This window comes from Alligator sinensis, unplaced genomic scaffold (assembly GCF_000455745.1).
Source record: "Alligator sinensis unplaced genomic scaffold, ASM45574v1 scaffold1185_1, whole genome shotgun sequence".
NCBI lineage: Eukaryota > Metazoa > Chordata > Crocodylia > Alligatoridae > Alligator > Alligator sinensis.
In genome coordinates, this window is record NW_005842900.1 from 441,732 (window position 1) to 449,041 (window position 7,310).

Sequence of the window (7,310 nt, forward strand, 5' to 3'; positions counted from 1 at the left end):
GGTGGGGCTGGGAGAGCGAGTGGGGGTTGGGGGACGCTGGGGGAGCAGGCAGGGTATGAGGCCTGGCAGGGGTCCCCCATGGTCCCTTCCCCCCTCTTCCAGCCCCGCCTCCACCACCCCCTACTTACCAGCACAGAGTCCAGGTCCAGCTCTCTGCTGCAGCTGGTAGGAACTGCCCGAATCTCCAAAGCTCTACAAAACTTTTCTGAATTGGTTCAGAGAGCTTTGAATCAATTTGGACCTTTTAATTGGTCTCCTGATTCAATGTGGATTCGGAGATTTGGAATTGGGCTGAATCTCCTCCGAACTGAATCAGTACCCGAAGCTTTGCACAGCCCTACAACTCAATTGTAGTGTATATTAGACAAGGGTGTGTAAGTCTGTATACCCTATATTCCTTTGTTATAATCAATTAAGCATATAATCAAACTGAAAATAATAGTAGTAATATTGTGTGTTGTAATGTTATGTGTGTACAACTATGTGTGTAGTTGCAATATTACAAGTGTAAGTAGGTGTGATTTTATCTTTAAGACCCCTGTGTTTACTACGCAATTGTTAATTTGTAATGTTAAAAACTATAACATCACTGATGTGTTAGAAAAGGCCAAACAAGCAGGAGAACATCACTAGTGGGAGGTATTGTTAGGATGGTCTCCATCGGCCAAAGGAATATTTAATGTAATGCTGCACCTTACTGTGCTTGTTTTAATAATTCAAATTATCATTAGTGGAATGTTAGTTTTATTAATAACAATAAGTAGGGAATATACTCAATTCATGGTTTCATGGAAACTGAAATCCAAAATTGCCTGCAAACATTGATAAAAAAATATGCTGGCTTCCCAGTGAGAGCCAGCAGTCCTCGCTGCCTGGAGAGGAAGGCACTGGCGGGTAGGGCAGCAAAAAGGGCAACATAAAAGATGGTGGCTGCTCCCTCATTCCTCCCCCTTCCTCTCCGCTAATTAGTACCAAAGGACCACCCCGCATTAAGGGCAGCCAGCAATCAAAATGGTGATCACCCCTCCTGGGCCTCTCTGCCAATCAGCACCAAGGGGTGGGGCCACAGCAAAATGCCTGCAAAATTGCCTCTGCGCACTGCAAGCAGGCCATAAAAATCCCTTTGTCTTATTCCAATTTAGGTAGGTTTCTAATAATAAGAGGTATGCATATAAAGATGTAGCAAATGGAGTGGCGGTCCTGAAATGCACTTGAAATGCTATAAGTGAGGTTATCGGGCAAAGCCGGGGTAAGTGTACAGAGAACTGCCATAACATTCCTCCACAGGTGGCTGCAACCCACTTGGCATTGAGATGAATGGAGTCTCATCTTATACCTGGACTGATAACTGTAGTGAGAGTACAGTAATAACCCACTATCAAGGAGGGGATCGTAGGCCTGAAAACCGCCTTAACAAAATGCTTGCTGTAAGCAATGCCATTTTATATATCTAGTGCCATTGTTTAAAAGCAAAACAAGCACATGGCAGCTTAAGACAGACCTAGGCAGCAAGAAAAACAGGATACGAGTATCCAAAATAAAATAAAACAAAACCAGACAAATGGTTAAACTGGACATACAGTTAAACTAGACAACATCTGTAATTGGACAACATTGTAATAACTGTAATATATAATACACATTATAATAATATAATATTGTAATAATTATAGGTTAAAGCCAAAAATATAATAAAAGAAGTTAAAGTCATATGGTAGAGAGTGATGGGCATGAAAGGGAATAACAACTAATCATATCTTGATGCCGTGACAATGCTTGGCCAGCCAAGACATTGTGTATCGTTTGGAAGGACTATGTAAGAATACTGCTTTGGGCATTGTGTTGTAGAAGTAGTTTTGCTTGTATGTTCAATAAATTAGGATTTGAGACTGGAATAGTCTCACCGACCACTGTAATCTATTTACAGCCACATCTTAATTAAATGAGTGTAACAAGGCTAGTCTGAGAAAGGAGGAAGGTCAGACAAGGCAGGATGAAAGGGAGTACCAAAAGCTTCATAGTTCCCCTTTACAGCCTGGAAACTAGCATCACAGATGAGATATCCTACAACCTCAAACTAGTAAGATGCTGCTGTCACAGGGCTGCAGCAGAATTCAATAACATAAGGTTCAACCCACCTACACTACAAGATGGAAAATCCTCTTCACCATGTTGGAACTTCTACTTTAACTAGGTCGTCCAATAGGATAAAGTACACAGGATGTTTAACCCTCACTGGCTTCAGTAAGTTAATAACCTGGGAGTTCCCAAAAATTTCAAATGGAGTTATGGGTATTTGGAATCTGTTTTATTCCATTTGTTGGAGGAGATATTGAGGCACTAAGGGTTTGTATCGTGGGTAGGCAACTAAAAGACTTTAGTAGGCTTCCACTGAAAACACCAAGCCAGTCACCTCTCAATCTCATCTTTAAAAGCCATTTGCACTTAGAAGCAAGCTGAAGTATTTGGCCAAAGCTCTTGTGTCCCTCAGCACCCACCACAGTATGACAAACAACAGTGAAGTGTGACAGTGCTTTGGACTGACCTGTTCCACAAAGAATTAAGAGTCCAAGGTTGGATTTTGCCTTCCATCCCCAACAGACGGGGTATGAGGATACTACACAGAAGAAAACAGATGCTCCTGTCACTCTACAGCAGAACCGGGCAGGCAATTATTTTGGCTGGTGGGCCACTTAAGTTCTGAAAAGGTGTCCAGGGCCGTACACATAAAATCTTTCAGAAGATATCATTTTAACAAATTAGATAAAAAACAAATCACATACTAAAAATCAAACATCTACTATTAAGTATTTTAATTCTATTAAAAAATAATTTTTGCCCTAATTTTTTTGAGTAATGTATACAGAGGTGATTGCATCATAACTCAAAATAGTCTTACTCTTGTATACTGTGGGGGGGGGGGGTCTGTGGGAGGAATAGGGAGGGTGGAATGGGTGGCTGGAGTGTGTATATGTGCATGGGAGGCTGCCTGCATGCTAGCTCCCTGGAGCTCGCTTTGAGTGGGAAGAGGGAGAGGCAGGGGGCATGTGCAGCAAAGCTTGCCTGGGGAGTATGATGCAGGTGAGATCTGCCCCCCTCCCTGGTCCCCCCCAACCCAGACATCTGGCCCATGGCTGCCTCCTAGGCACTCCACATGGGACCCAGCCCTGCTCACTCCCACCCTGCGCAGCTCACGCCACATCCCCACCTGTACCAAATGACCACAGCTCCCAGGACCCAGCCCCAGCCAGTGCAGACAGCTTCCCAGCAGCACTGCTGCCACAGCCGCTGGGGTACTGTTCAGTTCAGCTTCAGGCTGCCTTCACCTGCTCGGCTATCTGCAGGTGGATGCTCATCATGCCAGGCAGGTAGAGTGAGTGGAAAGCAGCCAGGAGCTGGAACTGGAGCTCCGTGCGCTGGGGCAGGAGCCGCCCCACTTCAGCTTCCTCCCACCTGGTTGGGCACATGGTGGGCAGGAAGAGGAGCAGGAGAAGCCACTGGAGGCAGGTGGGAGCCAAGCAGTACCTGGCCAGGAATCTGCGTGCTGTGGCCCTGGTGGTGACATTAGTAGGCATGTGGCACAGGCTGCTCCAGGCCAGGCTTGGCCCCATGCAGAGCACCATGGGGGCAGCTGCAGGCCAGATATAATCAATTGGCAGGTTGGATCCTGCCTGCAGGCCATATTTTGCCCATCTGCTTTATAGTGTCCCTTGCAGCCAATTCAGGAGCAGCTCTGCTTAAAGCTGGATCCAGTCACCCTTGGCCAGAGTGTCTAGGAGGTCTCTGAAGTGGCAGAAAAGTGGCGAAATGAAGAGAGGAATTCCAGAACCCCCTCTAAATAATACTAGCAATCGGATTAGTAGAAACACCTTTGGAAAAAATGTACTGACCCCCTTAACACCACATCCAAAGGAGGGAAAACTGGAGAGACTAGGGCATTATTTTTATTATTACTGAACAACACTGTGGCAGCATAATCCATTGATAACTATGTTAAAGATCTCTCCTCCATGCCAATCTGCAGATGATATACGAGTTGTTACAGCCTACAGCTACAAAACCTTGGCTCCTTGGCTCTAGTGACCCTAGTTTGATTCCTTATTGTGTTGGTCTCCATCCCACCCCTAGGTCCCGGCTGGGAGTATATCAACTGCTGCGCAAATGATCTGTCCTGCAGCACTAACAGTCTGATTTAAAAGACACACCCAGACGTTGCACCAGTGTAGTTACATCAGTTAGGGGTGAAAAGCCAAAACAGCTCTCCTAAATTAATCCCTAGTGCAGGTGCAGTTGTACTGATATAGAGGTGATTATATCAATATAACTAATCCTGTAAGGGGAACCCAAATTGGAGGGGTAGTACCACTACAGCTGTATCAGTGTAGGTCAAGTGTCTAACATGAGGTACAGCAACTGTGGCAGCAGGAGTAGGGGGCAACATTGGTCACAAAAATGCCCATGTAACTACAGGGACACAGGGTGATCTAGGAGCCAAAGTGGAGATAAAAAGACGCGAGTCTTCTAATCCCAGCTCAAACAGGAATTTGCTACTGCACATCTCTCTGCTTCTCTTTCCCCTCCCATGCTTTGTGCGTCTTGTCTATTTTGGCCATAAGCTTTTCAGGGCAGAGACAAGGTATATGTCCAGCACCTAGCATAAATTGGGCCCTGACCTCAGCTAGAGCTCCTAGTTGCTGGTGTAATGGAATAATAATCCTTCATGTTCCTATGTGCACAATTATCTGTTTAGCCAGGCTCTAAACATTTATTTTGTGATAAGGTTTGAACTAAACTAATACTATTGACACTGCATCACCCGATAACAACATCTGATTACTAACAAGTTATCTGTTAGCTCTATATTTGAATTAGTGACTCAGAGCAGACTTTGTAAAGGTTTTGGGTATCTTAAGATGCAGCTAGGTACCTCCGAACATTATAGTAAGTATTGATGCATTTAACTGCATCTTGGGCACTTATGTACCTTAAAAACCTTGGTTCTTAGGGCTGAGATTCCACACTGTTGCCACACCCTGCTTCTACTCCCCAGACACTGCACCTAAAGCCTGCCAACTGAAAAGATTACCTCCAGGGAGATTAACAAAGAACAGATCCTAGGCTATTTCTTCATTTGTCTAATAACCCAAGTAAACCGAGTTTTCAAATTGGGGAATTAACAACTTGGAGCAGAACTTAAATCTACTCACTTGAAAGAGACTGTGAAGTTAGGATGACTGCAGTTTCACAGCTAATAACTGTGATCTTCTGCACAACATTTTCCTCAAACCTTATGTCCAAGATACATTAAACATATTTATAGCAATTAAGCTAGCTAGGGAGTGCTGTCTCAAGGAAGGCAAAATTGATACATGTAGAATGCACTGGTTTTTATGTGACTCATATAAAATAATTAGTGTGCGTACCGCAGGAGTACCAATGTTTTCATGAGCGTTAAGGTGACTGACAGATTAGTTTGCTATCAATTACAGTCAGCTGTGATTTTCAGAAAGTTGTCTCTGCCAGTTTAGTAACAGCATCACAAAGATAATCTCAGGGGAGAGGTGCGTGCATTTTAGGAGTAATGCTTTATAAAATAAAACAAAACACAGTGATAATTCCTCCCTTGCCGAGCCATCCAAACACCAACAGGGAGAGAACTTAAGTTTAATATTGAATAGAAAACCTATGGGCAAAAGAGAGTCATGTTTCATTTGTTTGTGGAGCACCACGCACATCTCCGGCTCTATGCACAGGAGGATTAGCATTATTGCAATCATTTGCAAGAACTGTGCACACTCGCTGCCTTGGGTGACACCTGAACCAGGATTCATCACTTGGCATTTGTGAAATGTTTGAAATCAAAACATGCCACAAAGAAGTGAAGTGTTAACATTCAAGAAAAGCAGTTTTAATGGATTCATATATAGGTAACCCTGAAGCCCCAGGAAGACAGAAGCCAAGGTGTTGCTACATAAAAAGGGCAGAGAAAAACTTGCAGGGATGCTGCTGCAGGAAGAGGCAGATGAAGGACTGGCTAGAGAATACAGACCCTGTAGTACTGCATTTTTACGCTGCTTGGCAACAAGAACAATGTTGGACCCCTTAACACCTGCTAACTCACCCCTGGATGCTGCCCTTCCAACCAAGGAGGGAAGGACAGGGTCCAACAGTTCTGTTGCTGCACTAGCCTGAGGAAATTCTGAATAGCAACAGGCTAGGCAGGTCACCATTTCCCCCACCTCAGGGTGCTGTAAGTTACAGCTGTACATTTTCCAGCCTCTTGTTCTGCTTCTTTTCCAATAATTAACAAAAACCAGGCACCCTTCTACAGCACCTCATCCCTAGTGGGACATCTATTCAGGAACCTCCACAGCAAAGCAGCTTAGTCTGGAGTCGGACATAATATTGTTCAGCTTCAGCGTGTTTTCAAAAGGGGACTAACTTCTCCAATTGAGTCCCCAGACTCACTCGCTCTCCAAGCCTTATACTGGGGAGAATGTCCACACAGCGGTGCTGCTGGAACCACCTGGAATGCGACACAGGCGCGGACCCTCCCGTGGCAGCGGCACCAATTAAAAGGAGACACTCACACAGGCAGCAGCTCAGGCAGCCAAGGATATCCCTCTGAGGATGCAGACAGCACCCATTCTGTTGGCAAATGATCTTATGTTCCATGTGCACAGCTTAACACTGCCACCCCCCTTGCTTATTACCTTGCTCACTGTCATGAGTGACAAAGTTAGGTATCTGCAGACAGCTTCGAATGAAGCCATAAGCCATGAAAGAGCAGCTTAGTCAGAGTATTAGATCATCCTAACCTCACAGCCCCTTTCAACTGGGGTAATCAATCTCTCCAAGTCCGGTATCTGAGATGAAGAACTAAGAGGAGGGAAGGGGGGAGAAGAAGGTCTTTTTTATTGCCAGCACGAAGCATTTCCTGGCATTTCTAATATCACCAGGCACAATTCCAGGAAGGAGGCTCCTGGAGCCAAGGCGCGGTGGGAACTGACAACAAGCCAGGGAACAACACGGCAGCCGGGCAGCACCACATCGTCTGCACGGCGGGGGCAGCCGAGGGGCCAAGAGGCGCCACCCCTGCGCCGGCTCAAAGCCGTCCCTTCGGCTCCCCGGGCCTCAGTTTCCCCAGCTGCCAAACGGAGATGAAATGGCCCATTCTCCCCAGGAAAGCGCTCGCGCTTGGGGCTGGAAACCTGCTCCGCGGGACCGTGCCCGAGTCAGCTCCACCCGCGCACGCAGCCCGCCCGGGGGGGCACCGAGGCCCCACCATCACCGCCCGCGGGTGGCAGCGA

General features: G+C 46.0%; 1 protein-coding gene across 2 annotated transcripts in view; it reads right to left on the reverse strand.

The window, feature by feature from the left end:
- The window catches only part of TMEM63C (transmembrane protein 63C), an 83,270-nt gene extending 80,670 nt beyond the window's left edge, over positions 1-2,600 (reverse strand). Inside the window, exon 1 of one of the 2 annotated variants that reach the window (XM_025192178.1) lies at positions 2,546-2,600. The gene's annotated coding sequence lies outside the window, so the exon portion shown is untranslated. The remainder of the gene's footprint in view (positions 1-2,545) is intronic. The other variant, XM_025192177.1, reaches the window with a different exon arrangement.
- Positions 2,601-7,310: the final 4,710 nt, after the last annotated feature.